Source organism: Rhinolophus sinicus, linkage group LG01 (genome assembly GCF_036562045.2).
Source record: "Rhinolophus sinicus isolate RSC01 linkage group LG01, ASM3656204v1, whole genome shotgun sequence".
NCBI lineage: Eukaryota > Metazoa > Chordata > Mammalia > Chiroptera > Rhinolophidae > Rhinolophus > Rhinolophus sinicus.
The window spans coordinates 188,945,100-188,963,813 of NC_133751.1; the positions used below are offsets into that span (position 1 = coordinate 188,945,100).

Here is an 18,714-nt window from a genome sequence, read left to right on the forward strand (position 1 = left end):
GTATCTTGTACTATATATAGTACAAGATCTATATATAGAACATAGGGTGCCAAAAAATGTATATGGTATACATTTTAAGAAAGGAAAACTATTAAAATTGTAATACTCAATATACACCAATAACGAAAGATGAATACAAGTCACATTTGACTTCTGCAATTACAAGAGGTGCTCAAAGTGGTTACCATCAGCGTCCAGACCCTTCTGATTACAGCAAGCTACTGCTTGAGCAACGTTGACCAAAGTGTCCACTTGTATACATTTTTTTGTCTCTCTCTCTCTCTCTCTCTCTCTCTCTCTATATATATATATATATATATATATATATATATATCCATATATATATGGATATATATCTTTGCTCGCATGTTACACTCCATATTTACATAGAAATGAATATTTTATCTGAATTTGGTTTAAAGTAATCTGTTCAAAGCAAGCTACTTTAAACCCTATTCTCTGTTATGGAAGCACCTTGATGAGAAATATTTATTCATAACCACAAGGTGGTGCTAATGATCTGTAAATGTAACCAGTCTAATTCAGAATTAAATTAAATTGGTATTTATATATGCAGGTTGAAATCGTTTGCTATCAGCAGATTTTCCTTTTCTTGGAAATGAATGTTATGATTTATAGTGACAGTAACATAAACTGCTTTCTATGCTATGTATATAATTTCTACCTGCCCACAATGCACTAAGAGGTTTTCTTTCTTTGGGAAATAATTTCCCGTAGAGATGTTATTTAAGTTTTCTACTTTAAATGCTTGGCTATTGTTATAGTACAGATTTGTTAAATATGTTTTAAATAGATAATATAGATAGATAAGAATATTTCTAACACTTAAGTTTAAAAATATTTCTAACACCTAATTTATTTCCACGAAAATATTATAGTTTCATTAGAATAAAAAATAACATAATTATTTTCCTAATTTTTATGAATGACACTGAGCAGATTTAATTAATTTGTTTCCTAATTTATGAAATTCAGAATTGGAATGTGCTCAAAATTTACATATGTTAAAATATTTTTTCTTTGGTAGTTTTACGAATTTGAGGAGATTAACATTTTACTTGGTTTGGACTTTAGTTAATAATTTTCCAAAACTTAACTTTGTAATAAAAGAACATACTAAAATATAAACACAGAAATCATCTATGGAATTTACTCCAATAAACATTATGAGTGTCTTTTCATTTTTTGAGGCAGAAACTGCTGGGTTTTATGAATAGAGAGGGCATATTCCCTATTCTTAAAAAAAAAAAAAGAAAAAAAAAAGTGTGGTTTAGTGAATTTAAAAGTCTTACTATAGTGGAGATTAAGAGATTCGTGATTCCCTCTCTTTTCCTCTCCTCCCTCTAGTACCATCTTGTTAGGCCTCAGGATTAGACATCTTCCCATATCGGAAGACTCAAAGCATCCACCTTTGTGAACAATAGTATTTCCATGCAGCACGGTGGGCTTGTGAGGCAAGCATGAGTTCTGTCTTCCAAATAGAAGATGTTTGACTGTTTTATGAAATATGGCTATGAGTGAAGCAGAGAAAAGATTTGCATTACACCATGAAAACATACTTTTTAGTATTCCAAAAACAGCTCGCTTATTCTGGACAATTTCTGAGTTCTCCTGTCTTCCAGTGGTCCAGTTTCAGACTGAGTTCGTCACAAGTATGTTGAACTGCTTTGGTGTTGAAACCTTTCAAAGACCTTCTCTCAGAGCCCCTCAGAACACACTCCCTTTGTGGTAACATTTGTCTCCACTTGCACTTTTCCGTTTTTCATCATGTGCAAACTCAAGTGCATTTCTATTCGCGAGAAACTAGGCTGGATTCACTCTGAGCCTGGTCTATGCTTCAGAAAGTTAAAAGCAGTTAAAAGTCTCCAGAGATGAGGCCGAATGTAGTTATAGTCATTGTCATTGAAATCAGGATTTTCTTGCTGCTGAGATTCTATGGCTATTGCAGGAATCGCTTCATGAATCTAGGTCACTGCTGTCCAGACTCTTAACTCGGGCTTAGGATCCTGTCGCCTGTGTCACGTACACAGCATCCTGTGCCAAGGTTATGTGATGACTTGTCCAGATGCTCGTTACTGACAAATAACCGAAAGGAGTAAGGAACATAGCTGTGTTCTTTAATTGGAAGATAAGACTGTGGCAATGGTCAAACTACTGCCAGCAAGGTACCTGTAATACACAAATGTCCCCATGCTTTATCACAGCCCTTGGAAATATCCTGCGTTTTTAAAGATTGGGCAGAGACATTCCAAATTTTTCAAACAAGCTTCAAGACAACCAACTAATTTTCTTACTATTTGCTCATTTGTAGCACTTACGGTATCAATGGCCTTAGCAAGTATAGTATATGACTTCAGGTCACAATATGTATTTTAAAAACTGGATTTGTTGACCAAAGGCTATTGTTTTTTTCCAGGCCTGGTCTATGAACCCTTCGTGGCTAACATAATAAATGCAATTCATCTGTATGCCTTTTAATTAAAATTCCATGGATGTGGTCTATTTAGTCAGGAACTTCAAATTTTATCGCTTCTATAGCATAGCCAATACCTAAAGTACATTAAGGGATTCACAATTACCACTTAAAACTCATTATTGGAATGTTTAGCGGCAATACAGTAAAGTTATGAACACATCTACATGTTTCTTTTGCTATCTTGCTTTGTGCAGTTTTCTCCAGAAATGAGTTCTCCAAATTTAACAAGGAAAATTTTATTGCTAATGAATTAGATTTAGAAAAGAATCCGGAAACTAATGGAAACAAAAAATTAAAAAGAGGGGGGTAATTTTTCCAAAGTATCCATGAAATCTTTACTGTAGCCATATACTGTATATTATTCAATTTATTTTTCTATAATGTTTGCAAAAACAGTGACTTACATAATATGTAAGTGCATACAAAAATGACTGGTGGAAAAAAAGCATAGAATGGACTTTTTATCCATGCAAAAAGAGTGTTCTCATATTCTTGTATACTTCAGAGAATTTACACTTATCATAATTTAAAGATTTTCTCATCTAATTTAAAGATTTTTATCATAATATTTGGTGGAAAAAATCTGGTCATCTTAAATGAGTGATACTGTTCTTCAACAGTAGATGGCACTATTGTCATTTTCTAACAAAGTGCTGAGTCAGATCTGGCCAAGCCCCACAGTGTGCACAAACTCTTTCATTTAAGGAGAACGACTGCCATCCAAGAATCAAATCTTGAAAGTCTTTATTCATCTGAACTGATATCAAAGTTTCATTCTTTTGCCATCCAATGTTTTAAAACAGAATTTCCATCACCCTTTGCTATTAACTAACTGCTTCATTGGGATAGCCTAAAATTCTTTTATGTGTAATGATTTTCTTTTAAATCATTTCAGTCCTTTTACTGGCATAACAGAACAAAGTCTTACAGAAATGACGCTAAGGAAAAATCTCTTTCTTCGTATAAGGCTAATAATACTCTTTATTCATCTTTGATATTTATTATCTCTTTTCAATTGTATTTCAACAGCATTTCAACAGTATTTCAATAGCATTACATTATACATGGCAGTGATCGTAAACTCAGTTTTCATTAGGAAGATTATTTATTTCTACATTTTCTTACAAATTGCTGGAATTATCTACCAGCTCTTTTGTCAATCCTAAATCCATTTACTGCTACTTTTTATCCTAAAAACAAATGAAATAATAATAGCAGAAACAACAATAAAACTGAGTTCACTGCTTTTCCTTGCAATGGTCATGCTGTTTCAATTGTCCAGTTTAATACCAAGTCAGCTATTACTCACCAAAGAATTAGTGTCTTGAAAAGGTGGACATTTTTGACAGTCACAAATGGATTTCTAAGCATTTCTCTAAAAGTCCTCACTAATGTTCCTATCACAGCAGCAGTTAAACATGTCAGTTCCTTCTTGCAAAGTTTTGGTTTTGCTCCAACCAAAAAGATAGGATTTGCCATCCGAGGAGTTTCATTTTACTTTCATCATGGATATCTAGTTTGCCTTCTTAGGATTAGCATGGTTGATTGATGGTGTAGAATAATGTATCGATAAAAGAACACTTTGGAGACAACTCTGCGGAGATGATCTGTTTTATTTGCTATTGTGCTTCCCTGTAACTCAGAAAATTGATGGATGACTATTATATTTGAGCTTGTAAATATTATATCATTTTCTTTAACATACTTAGGATGTTTTTCATCTGCTACAAAGACATATTTTATTCCAAGTAATTTGGGTATAAAGAGTGCATCTTATGATTTCCCCTATTCATTCTGTCTCATCTATTACGACAGCCAAGGAAGAAAGCTAACTTTTAAATATCTGATTCGACAATCTCCTATTTAAACAGAAATGGTATAAACAAAGATGAAACATTTTCTCCAAATATTCAAAGAGATCAGGTATTGCATTATGGTTAGATGCCTAGCATCGTTCATTTATATTACCCCATAGATGTGGTTGCATCAGTACCAAATTACTGTTATTCTTTATATTTAGGTTTGAAATTAGATGCCAAATAGCCTGCTGCTTGTGTTGAATGGTTCAGCCTTATTAACAAGTGGAGCTATTGGAGACAGAATCATCTCTAATTTCGATTTCAATTTGGTTCAATTCAATCTTTGTTTTCATCAGAATCCATAAAGACATGGCTTTTCTTTGTAGAAGTCTTTGTTACATGTGCTGTACTACAAGTAAAACAGGAAAAGACCTGACGTGCTCCTTGGAGTCACAGAATGTTCTTATTGCTCGTTGTGTCCCATAATTAGCATGGTGATGCCTTATACAGGCCAGTGTATTGCTCAGCGAATATTTGTGTATTTAATCTTTAAACAGGATAGCTGGCTCTCTGCTAAACCTGGTTTAATCTGTTGGGGGCTACCCACATCAGCTTGTCTTCTAAGCAGTGTATTGATTCTCTCTTCTACCCTCTCTAGTGACCAAGAAAGTTCCTAAAAACAGTATTCTATTCTACCTGATTTATGTGCGTTTCTTTAAAAAATATCTGGAGATATTTGTTGCAGGCTTGCTTTTTTTTTTTTTTTTTTTAATTTGAGGCTTCATCAAGACAATACAAAAGATTAGTTGAGAGGTATAGAAACCATATATATATAGTATATGATTGTTCATGAGCTATGTGCTATCACATAACTAAACTTAGAAAATGTGATTTAGTTACGTCCAGGCAGTTTCCGTTATTTCCAAGATTCTCTCAGGGATTTGAGATTTAAACTTAGTTCAATTCAGGATTTTACCTCTCTCCCTCTGGCTGTTTGAAGTTGTGTTTAAATCATGGAGATTACTGAAGGCTGTAAGGGCTATCCGTTCTCTCAGGCCTCTGCTTAGACGTGCCTTAGCACTATAGTCTTGGCACCAGCTAAGACTTCACAGGTCTTATTTATTACTGAGGGAGAAGGCTCAAGCCTCTTTTAATTGTAGTATCCCTTCCTCATATCTGTGTGACGTTCACTAAGTTTCTTTTTGCTCTCTGATAACTTTTGCACTTTCCTCAAGGACACTGGGAAAGGGTAGCCCCGTCCATGTACTCCTGTGGGGTGATGGATGGAAAGTTGCCGGGGCTGCCTCAGGTTGTCCAGCTGGACCATGCAGCTCTCTCTGCTTTCCTACTCCAGGGCAGAGGGGCTTGTTTGAGGTTACTGCTTTGTGAGTTCCAGATGGACAGCGAACCATTCTTCTTTCCTCTTGGGGTACTGACCTACATTAGAGGTCTTTTCTGTATCTACCCCTGCTGCACCATCACCCGCTCACTCTAATGGAGAACAAGATCCAGGACTTTCCATACCAAGGTGTCAGACTCTCACTTTGACTCCTTTGCTTCTCTGGAAGCTCTTATCTGATCTACCAGGTAGGCAAAAAGCAAAGCAAAACAGAACAAACACCTTCCTCAGTAGGCAGTCTTCTAAATATTTTACACCGAGGCTGGCTTTTTAAAACCTAAGGTGAGAGGTTGCTCTAGGTTTTCTGTTTTGTTTTCTTTTTTCCACTGACCTCTCTCCCTCTAGCAGTGCTCATCTTCAGTGTTACAGGTCTGTGTGGGAGTGTGAGATGGGAAGAAGACCTTCGGCTCCTGCCTCACGTACCACCCCTGTCCTAACATAATATAATAAACTCTACAGGGAAGGGGCACTAGAGATTTTAAACATCTTTATAACAACGCGGTGAAGAATGGTTTCCTTTTTACAGGTGAGGAATAAGAGGTAGAAAGATAAGGATGTCATAACAACAAATTATAGAGGCACGATGACAGTGTGAATTCAGTGTTACCTATTCATCTTCTCTCAGTAGGATATTAGTGAAAATTTTAGGCATGAATGCCAGGGAAATCGATTTTCTAATTCTGGTGTGGTTTTCTCCTGCCATCACCCCAGTTCTACATCATCTACTTTTACAAGCTGGGATGGTCCACAATCTCATTTGGATTCACACTAGTCCGTGTCAGAATGGCTACTTTTGGCTATCAGCACTGATATAATAATTACAAGATCATCTTCTCTTTGGCATTCTTAGTATAAGCCAGGGTTTCTCAACCTTGCCACTTGACATTTGGGACTAGATAGTTTTTGGACAAATTCAGGTCATTTGGACAGTTGTGGAGGACTGTCTTGTTTATTGTAGCAGTATCGTTGACCTTTGCTTACTAGATGCCAGTAACGCTTCCTCTGGTCATGACAATCAAACATATCTCCAGACATTGCCAAATGTCCCCTTCGAGGCAAAATTGCCCAACCCTCATTAAAAACTACTCTATAGGTGTTTTTTTTCAAATCTGTAACAATTGTACCCTACTGTCATATACTCTACTCTTTGAGAATTATTTCGATTCTTTACTCAAGACTCCAGAACTCTGTGTAAAGGCTTACAACATGTTTTGGGGCTGATTACCATTTTGTAGGGCTTGAAATTTATATCATTTTGAGATCCCTCTTTAAGAAAAAGAGCACAGAATTTTATAAAAATAAAACTAAGCATAAAAATTAAATATTTTGGATGAGAAAAAATTACAAGAAGTCACAAATTTTGAAAAGCTGACAAATGCCACAAATAACACAAAATCCAGAAAAAACACACAATATAGTTATTAATTAGCTGTTTATAATATTCCTTTTGAACTACTACATTTTTGGCTAGCTATTCTTTGATAACCTCTTCCTATAATGAGATGTTAATACTGTTTTTTTAGAGAGAAAACAGATTAGTTCGATTTTTTTCTACCATGGATAAATTGACGTTTGTTGTTATTGATGTTTCAGAAAAGTTTATTTCAGCCTCACAACTTGATATGCTTGTGATCCAATACATGGCAATGCATAAATATGCGATTTTGAACACAGACAGTTCTCTGCTTTCAGTATTGCCACAGTCCTGTCCAGGAATTCCGATAAATTCTGTTTTATGTGACTGCTATCAAAAAGGAGATAAAATGTGAGAAGTGTTTCATAATAATTAACAATAACAAGTGGGGCATTGTTGAGTTTATTCATGACAGGAGGACATTTCTGTTTTGACTAGAAAATCATGAGAACTGAATCCATTGCTCACAATTTTACAGGTTTGATTATTGGAAGAAGATTATTGGAAGAATCTTGCACAGACTACCTTCTAGATCCACTCATGTCAATATTTTTTCTTCTTCTACTTCACACATTCTTTCAGTTCCTGGTGACAGTGGACACATTCACATAGACAGACAACCTCTATCTTTTCACATGACTGTCATGGTCCTGTGTAAGTCAACAGGGGACACATGGGGGATGGTGCACCAGGGAGGCTAGCAAAAACCCAGTTATACACAGAAATGGCAGTGCACCATGGAAACATAGCCCACTTTACCCAACAAAAATCTTTTCTCAACTCACCTTACCCTAGGCAGGACCCACAAAAGGCCACTGGCCACTGCAATATACCCTTAAACCTAGTGGAAATATGACAAGGAGGACACCAGAGTGGAAAGAGACAGATGTCTTCATTGATGGTAGTTAAAACATCTTCATGTTTGCGAAGTTTACAAAAATTTACTTCAGTGAAAATTTCTATAGCCTCTCCCAGGGCCTCCAAAGTGAGGGGCCCAAAACATTAACTTCATTAGTTTAAAGCAAACACATTTTGACCATAGCTGCTGTTGCAGGGAAGGGTAGTGGGGAGATAGAGGAGAGAAGACCAAGGCAGGAGGTTTATACTGGGTCACAGGAAACAAGCAGCGAGAATCAAGAGTTCAGGTTTTCTAAAAGATGCAAGGAAAATTTCCCAGCAATAATCAACGTAATCAACGTTAGCTTGTCCACCTTGAAACTAATAATACTCCCTCCTTTCAAAACGATATAGAGAAAAAAAGTATTTTGTAGTGTTTATGGTGAGTAGTGCATTCCCACTGGATTAAGAGCACTCTTGATTAGTTTGATCTGTTCTAGAATTTCTTGTAAATGGAAACATACAGTATGTATGTTTTTCTATCTTGCTTTTTTAGCTTAACGTAATGTTTTTGAGATTCATCGGTGCTGTTGCAGGTTTATCAATTATTTATTTCTTTCATAGCTGAGTCGTATTTCATTGAATATTGGACCATGATTTATTTATTCATTCATCTGTTGATGGACATTTGGGTCACTTCCAGTTCTTGGGCAGCACAAGCAAAATTGCTACGAACGTTTATATACATCTTCTTATATGGCTGTATGTTTTATTCCACTGGAGTAAGTACATTGGATCATATGGCATGCATATGTTTAAAGGAATATCATGGGCAAGTTACTTAATTTCTCTATACTTTAGATTCCTCAGTTGCTGTAAATGGATACTTTAGTATCTAATTTATAGGGTGTGATGAATCTAAACCATACAGAGTGTTTAGCACCATGCGTGGTACTCAGTAATCATTCAATACATGAAATGATCAAAGTTATTATTAGATAAGGATGATCTCTAGGACACATGAAAATTGAGGCTCCAATCATTATGGTTGTAGGTTTCTTCCTCAATTCAGAAGGAACATCAAGTTGTTTGGAGCCCACTGTCAGTGTTTTAATCTCTGCACCATCATTTGGTTGCTTGGTGTCCTTAGCAAAGTGCTTAACCTCTCTGTGCATGGTTTCCTCATTTGTAAAACTAGAGAAAATTCTGTTTTACTAGCAGTATTAATAGTACCATTATTATCATTATTTCCATATTATATTCAGATTTTAAAGGGAATTCTTTATATTGGGAATGCATGTTGTTCAAATGGATTTTGTGTAGCTTGATATTTAGATAAAAGAGGGTAAACTGCATTTGGTAGGTGACTTGCATAGCAAAGGTTTTTTATAACTGGAATGGACTGTCTCTCTGTTTCTCCTTGTAAAATGCCCTGATGCTAGAGAATACCCTTCCCTGTAACCTACAGCTTCCGTGGTCTCACTCAATCAAAACACTCCCTCAAGGAGATTTTTCTGTTTTTATAACCTGGTTGGAGTTTATGAGAGTAAGTCTTTTTTCCTTAGCTGCTCTGTGAGATTTATGTAATTTAGGATTTTGTTGTGAGGTTCCTGACAGATGGAGGAGGACATGGAATTGCAATGACACTCAGACATGAAACAGAAACTGTGATGCATCTAGTGTTTTTATAGTCTAATTTCTGTAGCACATAAAATACTAAAAGCTCAAATTCTGCCTTACCTGGTAATGGCACTGCCTGAATATAGGTTGCTAAGGAGCTACGGTGTTATGGAAAAGGAGGGACTTGCTTAGGTAAACTTTTGTGGAAAAGTATTTCTGTCAGCAAGAATACAGACCTTACATAACCTAGTCCCACGAGGCCGCTGGGGATCGCAAGGTCAGTAAAATGTCCTTCATGTTTGCAAGCCAGAGTGTCTCTATCTTCATTTGGTGTCTTGATGTTACAAATTTCAGTTTTCTGTTCTGTAAATAAGATAAAATAAAAAATATCTCCAACTGTTTTTAGTGAAACATAGTGATTAGTAATAACCTTACGTATGAACATGCAATAATAAAACTAGTGCCTTCGTTTTGCCTGTCAAATCTTAAAAATTTTGTAAGTTTGATTGGTGACTAGGTTTTAAAGATACTATTCAAGAGAAAACTGTGAATGATATTGATAAATTTATTGTCTGGCTTAGGGATTTTTAGAGACTGGCGAATAAAAGACACCAATTCATTCATTCATTCATTCATTCATTCACTGAATTCTTATTGAAGGCTAGGTGCTATTTTGGGCACTGGAACAACAGTGCTGAACAACATAAAGTCCCTCTGGTGGTGAAGATGGGCACTAAACCAAAATAAAATAAACAAATTATAAATATGTATATTGCAAATAGAAATAGAAGGTATAAAGAAAATTCCATGTGAGATGTTTGTCTGGGGCAATAGATCTCCAGGAGGAAAGCATAGCAGCACGATGACTTGAGGCCAGAATGAGATGGTGTTGTCCAAGGAACAGAAAGAAGGTCATTGTGGCTGGATTAGAGGAATGTTGGGGTGAGTGGACATTTTCTTATACAACTCCAAACCACCAAAGAAATAACTCTGTTACTTGGAGTGTAGAAGGAGCCGTGAGGAGTAGGTAGAAAAGGGGTTAGATTGTGGAAGTGGCAAGAATATAACAAGAACTGAGAATTGCCTTGTATACTGAGTACAGTTATTATAACTACATTACAATTCTTCCTCTCTTCAATGGTCTGAATATTTATGTCCTCCAATGTCCATATGTTGAAATCCTAACCTCCAATGGTGGTGATATTCGTAGGTGGTACCTTTGGGAAGTACTTAAGTCATGAGGGTAGAATCTTCATGAATGGGATTAGTGCCTTAGAAAAGAGACCCCAGAGAGCTCCCTCGCCCCTTCCACCATGTGCGTATACAGTGAGGGTGCCGTCTTTGAACCAGGAAGGCCGTCCTTATCAGAACATGACCATGTTAGCACCTTGATCTTGGACTTTCCAGCCTCTAGACTGGAAAGACATACATTTCTGTTGTTTATAAACCACCCAGCCTATGGTAGTTTATTATACCAGCCAAGTGGACTAAGCTACTCTCTGTTAATCTGATATTTCAACCAAATGACTTACCATTCTTTCTTTCCTATTTTTGCACTTTTGCTTATATGCCTTTCTGCAGCACCAGTGGTTTCTTTTCTTTCTTATGTTTGCCCCAAGCCTTACAGTTTTCAAGGCAAGTTCAAAAGTTAGATCTCTTATGAAGCCTGATAGGTTCATTCTCTGATTTCCTCGTAACATTTGGCAGGTACCATTCTTCATGCAATTATTTTCTGCTGTGTATTCTAGTATTGTTCTTCTCCCAGTGATGGCTAGAGGGCAGCAGTGATGTCTTACTCATCACAGAGTATGCAATGTCTAGCAGATAGTGATAGCTTTATTGGATGTGCTCACACTGCGGTTGAATAAAATAAATATATCTGTTCATTTTTGCAGCAATATTCCAATTACCCCCAAATTGAATTTTCATTGACTTTGTATCTCTGATGCCTAGTACCCCACCAGGTATACAGGTGGAGCTGTGGATAATTTTAAACAAACGAACCAGTTATTAGTATTATTATAATTTAATATTATATAAGGTTTTAAACAAATAATCATTAGTATGCAGAGGGTGAAAAGTAGCAGCGAGACACCATACTTCTGTATTTTCACATTTAATATATGTAATTTCCATAAGTGTATGATAGGAGATTCTGGTAAAATGGCTTCTGTTGAAGTTTTCATAATTAAATTTTAGCTTCAGAATAGTTTTCTTAATATGAGATTGTGTCTGAGCAATACTGCCTGTTCTTCTCTCTATTCTTAGCATGTATTCATTAAGTAGGGTTAATAAATTACTGCCATTGTCATGAAAGTCAAAAAGTGTTTTATCACCAGGTTATAGGTAGACTGTGGGTACAAGAATTTGACACCCTTATCCGATTTGGGCTAACATTTGGACTGACGGCCAAAACCACTTCAGGATTTTCTTCTATAAAAATAACAAACTATAACTGTGCATTGATAATTTTGATGAGTTATTAATTACTTTAATGTGAATTTTAAATAGTTATTTTGTAGTTTATGATTCACCATGTACTCATTAGCTTTTTTATAGTTATACCAAAAATATAGTGTGTGCTCATGAGAGCAAAAGGACATTGTAGTTTTAGGAATAGCAATTGAGAGCTTGGAAAGAAAGAGGAAGAGTGTAACTTGAACAGTGACAGCTCTTTTGGGGCTTCTTGACTAATCAAGGGGCACTGATGCTATTTAATCTCATAGAATTATAGAAGCTCTAAGATTCTTACATATTCCTTATAAGCTGATAGATTTATTTGGTATATTTAAGTGATTCAGCATAGAAACAATCTCATGTAAAATCAGTATTTCAGTATTTTCTATTTTCTTTGATTGGTGCAATGCCAAAAAAAGTTCATCAGATTCTAACAAGCTAGAAACTGATTTGTACAAATGATGTGGGCAAAAAACTATCTATGTTAATCATATTTGAGTACTTTTCTATGCCTGTACCGAGGCTTTCTAATTTGCCGGACTATCTCTGACTGAGGCTGATTTAAGGTTAAATTTAAGAGTGCGTCTTTCAAAAGATTTGGTAAGTTGAATGATTGGGTCCTAGTTCTTCAGTCCTTGTTATGGCCTTCTTGACTTGATTTTCAGGCTTTGTATAGATTTTTGCATTGCATATTTGAGTTTTACTTTGGTCAATGGGGATTTTAGTAGATGTGACAGTGTTGTGTGCTATTATGTATATGTTGTGTCTCTATTGTGTGACATATCTCAGCCTATGGATAACTAATGTTATGGCTGGGCTGGTCCTTGTGGTTCTTATTATGATTGCAAGATGCCCTCAGCATAGAAAGAGAAAAAAACAGGCCACCCAAATCTCAGTTATCTGGACCAATAAAGCTCTCTAAAACAAAGGAGCTTGGGGATGAGGGGTGGGGCTAGTTCTTTATCTAGTCACATGGCTGGCAATGTGTTTATTTGAGATAGCCATCTTTGAAGGGAGTGCCTCTTTAAAGTGGATGCCTCAGCAATCAAAGCATAAGTCAGGCATTTGCCTTACAAAAAAGAGAAAACTTAACTGCCTTGGCTTACACTACAGATTTGTACAAAATCCTGAAATGTGCCTGAGTGGTTGAATTTACCCATCTTCTGATTTCTTTTTACCAAGAGAAGAACATGTTTTGTGCAGCCTCATATCAAGAAACATGAAAGACACTGGAAAATACTTGGATTCAACCCACACTTTGGAGTCCAGCTTAACTGTGTCCAGCCTAGATCAGCGGAACCCCAGTTGTCTCATAAGTGTGTAATCAAGAAAAAAAGTTTTATTATAAGTTGTCTGCTACTGAGTTTTGGAGCCATTGTAAGGCCACGCTTTTGTGGCAATAACTGACTGGTCAGGGTTCAAGAAGTTCTGATTGACTCGTCAAAGCTTGAGTTTCCTTTTGCTGTTGAGACACATTAACTGATTAAGTGATTTTCCTGAGGTCAGATCAAACCTCAGAACGTAATCTGAGACTACCTGTGTCAACATTACTTTACTTTGAGCCAGGAAATTTAAAATCAGACTCCAAAAACCAATAAACATCTTTACTGTTTGCTTCAAAAGATTCTTGCAAAACAATTTTTTTTGGGTAAACAATTTGCTTATCTGGGCAAACAATTCTCTCATCAGAATTTCAGTTTGCTCACCAAACTAAACAACTCACCTATGAGGACATCAATTACTTTCTTAAAACTTACTTTAAGACTTTCATCTTGGATCCTAAACTATTAGGGCATTAACTTAGTACAGTTCTAACTAGATTTCCCCTTGAAAGACTCACTTTAAACCACTTGCAGGAAGACTCCCAAACTCCAAATATTCTTTCCTAACTCTATCTTTGAAATATTACTAAGACTGTCAAGATGATAGTAAATGTAATAAGTAAATGTAATGCACTTAGTTTTGCTTATCAACAGTTTTTTTTGGTGGTCTTTGTGTAAGAATTAACAGTTGAAATATTTTAGAATTATTCTATTGAGCATTAATTAATACATACATTAACAAGAATGGCAAAATCCTAGTTATGTGTTTATTGTCTTCCAGTTGTTTTTGCTCTACTATTAACTTACTCATTGATCCATGCGTCAGGGCGACATCTATAAAAGAAAGGAAGAGAATAATCTTTAAATTTTCCATATCTAAAACTATGAATCTAAGATGTTGAGATCAAACACCTATGTAAAAAAAAAAAAAAATTACTGGAACAATTTTTTATGTGTTTTGTCTTGATCTCTTTTAATAAGAAGTGCACAAATGATGACATAATTTAGATACAATTCTTTCTTTTTTTTGTCTATGATAAGTACTTTTAAAATTTATCCTTTAGAGGGTATTTTGGTGTTATATAAATTAGTTTCCACTAAGAGTCTGAATCTACATATATTATTTTCTGATACTACTTGTCTCCTCAAAGGATAGCATCTCACCCATTTGTAATTCACTGGCAAGAAATATTACCTACCCCAAATATCTCCCACTACCAGGTAAGTAAACAAGGATTCTGCTAAAGAAATATCACCTAGCTTAATGATACCTTGTTTCATGTGGCCTTCATTTGGAAGATGTTTATTATTATTTTACACACAATTCTAGCACATCCTCTACATATTAGAAGAAATAAAATAATCTCTAGAGTGATGCTATATGTAGGCGTACTGATAGCATGAAAAATTAAGAGAGAACACTTTATCTACAAAGGAGGAAACCACATAATTATCGACACAGCTATATGACTACAAAGTATAAAGTTTAGAGTAATTTAAAATGGGTCAGACAGTGTTACATCCCTTTGATTTATGGATAGTGAAATAGCAGATGTTCATAATAATTGTGCTTCACCATCTGGAAGCCAACTTAGAGTTATAGCAAAATTCTTTACGTAAGGATTCAAAGAAATGTACAATACTTTTTTAGAAACATATGAAAATTATGCTTATTAACCTACAGAGGTCAAACATTATATGCCTGTAAAATCTGATCATCTAAAATAACAACGTATACAGACTTCTAGCTACCTGGAGTTTTACAATAGTTAGCTTTTTGAAATGTTCTCTAATATTTCCTGGTTTGCTTTCTCTCAGTTTTAGATGAAATTTCATTGATTTAAGATTTTACTTATAATATGTGTCCCTTTAGTATTTTACAAACAGTATTTACACATTGGTGAGAATTAAACATTGTCTTTTACTTTTAGTTCTGCCACAAGTTTTATTTCTACCTTCCTCTTTTCCTTTCAAAACTCATTATTTCAAATACATCAGGACGATCTTACATGTAATTCACTGAGCAAAGGTCACTTCTAAATAGGAAAATGTTATACTTTTGACTTAATCTGTTTTTGGTGTGGAAGTAAATTCAATTGAGAGAGATGTTTTTTCCTTCTAAGTAAAAAACTTTCATTTCTTATAAGTAAGATATAGATTGATTACACTTTGTATTTCAGTTGTAATGATTCTGTAGCCTTAGAGCAAAATAGTCTACTGTAGTTAGTCTCTTTGGAGGGAGTCACTTTAGAAGGTATAACTTTCAAGGAAGGTGTTGTCTGCTTTCAGTATTTTGGGCAGCATAACTGCAATATCCTACACATGCGAAATAATCAGGATGTTTATACAAGTTATCAGAAGCTTTTAAAGAGTAAGTGTTCAAATTTTTGCTGCTTAGCACCATGGAGATAGATATAGAAACAGATGAAAGAATAGGTAAAGAAAAGAATTGGACACTCAAATAGATGATAGATGAGATGAATAAGTATATTTTAGAATTTACAAATGGAAATTTCCTAGCACAATAATGATAGCTGTGTCAAAAGGAAAAATTCATCAATCAAAAAAAGAATTGATATATTCTTGACATAACACTGATTTATTTTTTGACTTACTTCAATTAACAAAGGTTTGGGCAATTGATTTATTTTTTGAATTTTCTACAATGATAAAATAGTTTCTGAAATGCTGAATAATAAACTTATAAGCCCCAGTTCGGTAGCTCTACAGGTATATTGTTAGTTTGAGAGCAAATATATTTTAAAATAAGTGAAACAACATACTAACTTCTAAGAATCAATTACTAATTTTTATTTTTGGATGGTGTCATACTATAACTTTTCCTTATATAAATATTATTTTGTTCTTGTTTTACCAAATATTGTTTGTGCATATACATTTATTTAAATATCAAATTGAAATGAAGTAGAAATAATTGTGTTTTTAGAATTTGACTATCAGAAAGATAAGTGGATAATTCCTACGGTCTCAAAACTCAAAACTATGAGTTGATTAACTGCAACATTATAATTCACATTTCTAATTTAGTGATTAGATAATCAAGTGTTTTCACCTATTTTGACTGTAATGAAATCCAGGTTAAACTCGGTGTATTTACTGTTCCACTGTCAATTTCACTGAATTTGGAGATATTTATTTGAGAAGTTGTGGGACTCTCATCTCCCCATATGACTTGTTGTTAGCATATTTTCTCACTAAGGTTTTAGCTCACTTGGGGAGAATTATCTTCAATTTTTAAAATAGACATAAACAGAAATAAAGAAATCATTTTAGTGAAATTTACTTGATCGATGGCTGGAACACATTTTGAGAATCAGTGCCCTCAGGCTTCTTCATCTTGCTTGCTCTGTACCTCAGAAAGTTGAAAGAGAAACTAGGGTAACAGAAATCCTGGGGGAGACATCTGAGAGTGCTTCAGAGGAAACTGTGCTCAGTTTTATCATTATACCAGTGGTTGAAATTTGGCAGCTCTAAGACCCAGGAGCCATACTGGTCTTAGACTAGTCTATAAAAATAAATAATAGTATGTAAGATTTATTGAGCTCTGATGATGTTCCAGAAACTGTTACAATTCCATATAAGTTATTTTATAATCCCCCCCTTTTTTTTTTCTCTTTTAAGGAGGGCACAGCTCACAGTGGCCCATGTGGGGATCGAACCAACAATCTTGGTGTTATTAGCACCACGCTCTAACCAACTGAGCTAACCAGCCATCCCTATAATCTTGTTTTATTGATGAGTAATCAAAACCCACAACAGTTAAGCAACTGTTCCAGTGTCACCCTGCTGGTAAACAATTGCTCCAGAATTTGCACTGTTTATGAATTTGCACTCTTCTTGCTCTTGGGTTTTTCCTCAATTTGTTGTGCAGTATGACTCCACAGGCATCAAATGCCAGTTCAAAAAGTTGTTTCCAGATCTTCACCTGCATTTGTCCCACTTCAGCTGCCAGGTGATAAAGGTGGAGCCCTAGCACAAATGATGACGCTTATGGTTCATTTAAGAAGCACATTATGCCTATATTTTTATTTAATAATCAGTAAAATTAATAGATACCACATATATGTACACATACATGTTCACATATGCAGTTTTTTTTTCCTGCCTTAAGGTTGGCATTATTTTACTTAACACATCTGCAAATTTCACCTGGGTGAAATCCATTCAAATACTCCCTGTGCACTCATATGTATCCCTTCAGTAGCAAAAGGGTGGTTTGAGTTTTATTAGTTCTCTAATTTGTCTTGCTCAGGTTCCCAGTTATTTAGGAAGCGTGATACAAGGCTGCATTGTGTATGTATAGTGTAATTTGTCTTTTTTTACAGATACTCCCCAGGGCAATGTAAATAATAATCATTTTGGAGGTGGAATGAACATTATTGTCTCGCTTTGTAGGCAATGTCACCTGATCCCTTTTGGGTAGTAATTAAAGTAAAAATGGGCATAGTTATCCACTGGAAAAAGCACTTGTGATTAGGAAGTAAAAGATGGGGTGGATTATCCAGAGATCAAAGTTAGTTAAGGAGCCATCTGGCATATGCTGGTGAGTCCAGCAACTACTTAATGAGTGGCCAGAGACAACTCCAAGGCACTGTACCAAACATGTGTTCACAAGCACACTTTTATACCTTTTACAGCCAGATGCCTTGAAGACACATGTTGCACAACTAGTAAGAAAAATGTGGTAGGACAATGGTTCTTAAACTTATGTTCATCAAAATCACCTTGAGAGTTTGTTTAAACACAGATTACCGGCCCTCACCTTAGAGATTCTGACTTAATAAGTCTATGTTGGACTCTATAATGTGAATTTCTAAGAAGTTCCCAAGTGCTGCTGCTGCTCCTGGTTTGAGCGCTATACTCAGAGAACCCCTTGCAAGAAAGATGATTGCTTTGTACCTTGAAATTATATGACCAGTTTACAGTTTTAAATAGAAATTCAACTATGACATCGAAAAATGTTAAAACTTACTTTCAAGATGTATTCTATATGGTTACACACCATCATATATTATACAGTCCACTTTTCCTCTTAATTTTTTTTGGGTTTTGTTTCCTTCTAGGTGGTCTTCATTTTATTCTTAACCAATGCTGTGTCATTTCCCCCCTCTCTTCTTGTTTGAGTCTCATTTTCCAATTTTATGCTATTATGTATTGCTGGAAGAGTTATTATTTTTTGAGTAATTTTCCAAATTAGAATTATCTATTAGATTGTAAGCTTAGTGGAACAAGGAACCATGTGCTATTCATTCTTGAATTGAATCCCTATTCCCCTCCTATCACTGATTTTAGTACTGAGCACTGTACAGAGAAGAAATCAATAAATATGTATTGTATTGACTACTACA

At 35.2% G+C, this 18,714-nt stretch overlaps 1 long non-coding RNA gene across 1 annotated transcript in view; it reads left to right on the plus strand.

Moving 5' to 3' along the window:
• LOC109445061 (uncharacterized) overlaps nt 1–18,714 on the plus strand; it is a 47,484-nt gene extending 28,770 nt beyond the window's left edge. The window contains exon 10 of the long non-coding RNA XR_002136991.2: nt 13,206–18,714. This is a non-coding gene — a long non-coding RNA (uncharacterized LOC109445061). The remainder of the gene's footprint in view (nt 1–13,205) is intronic.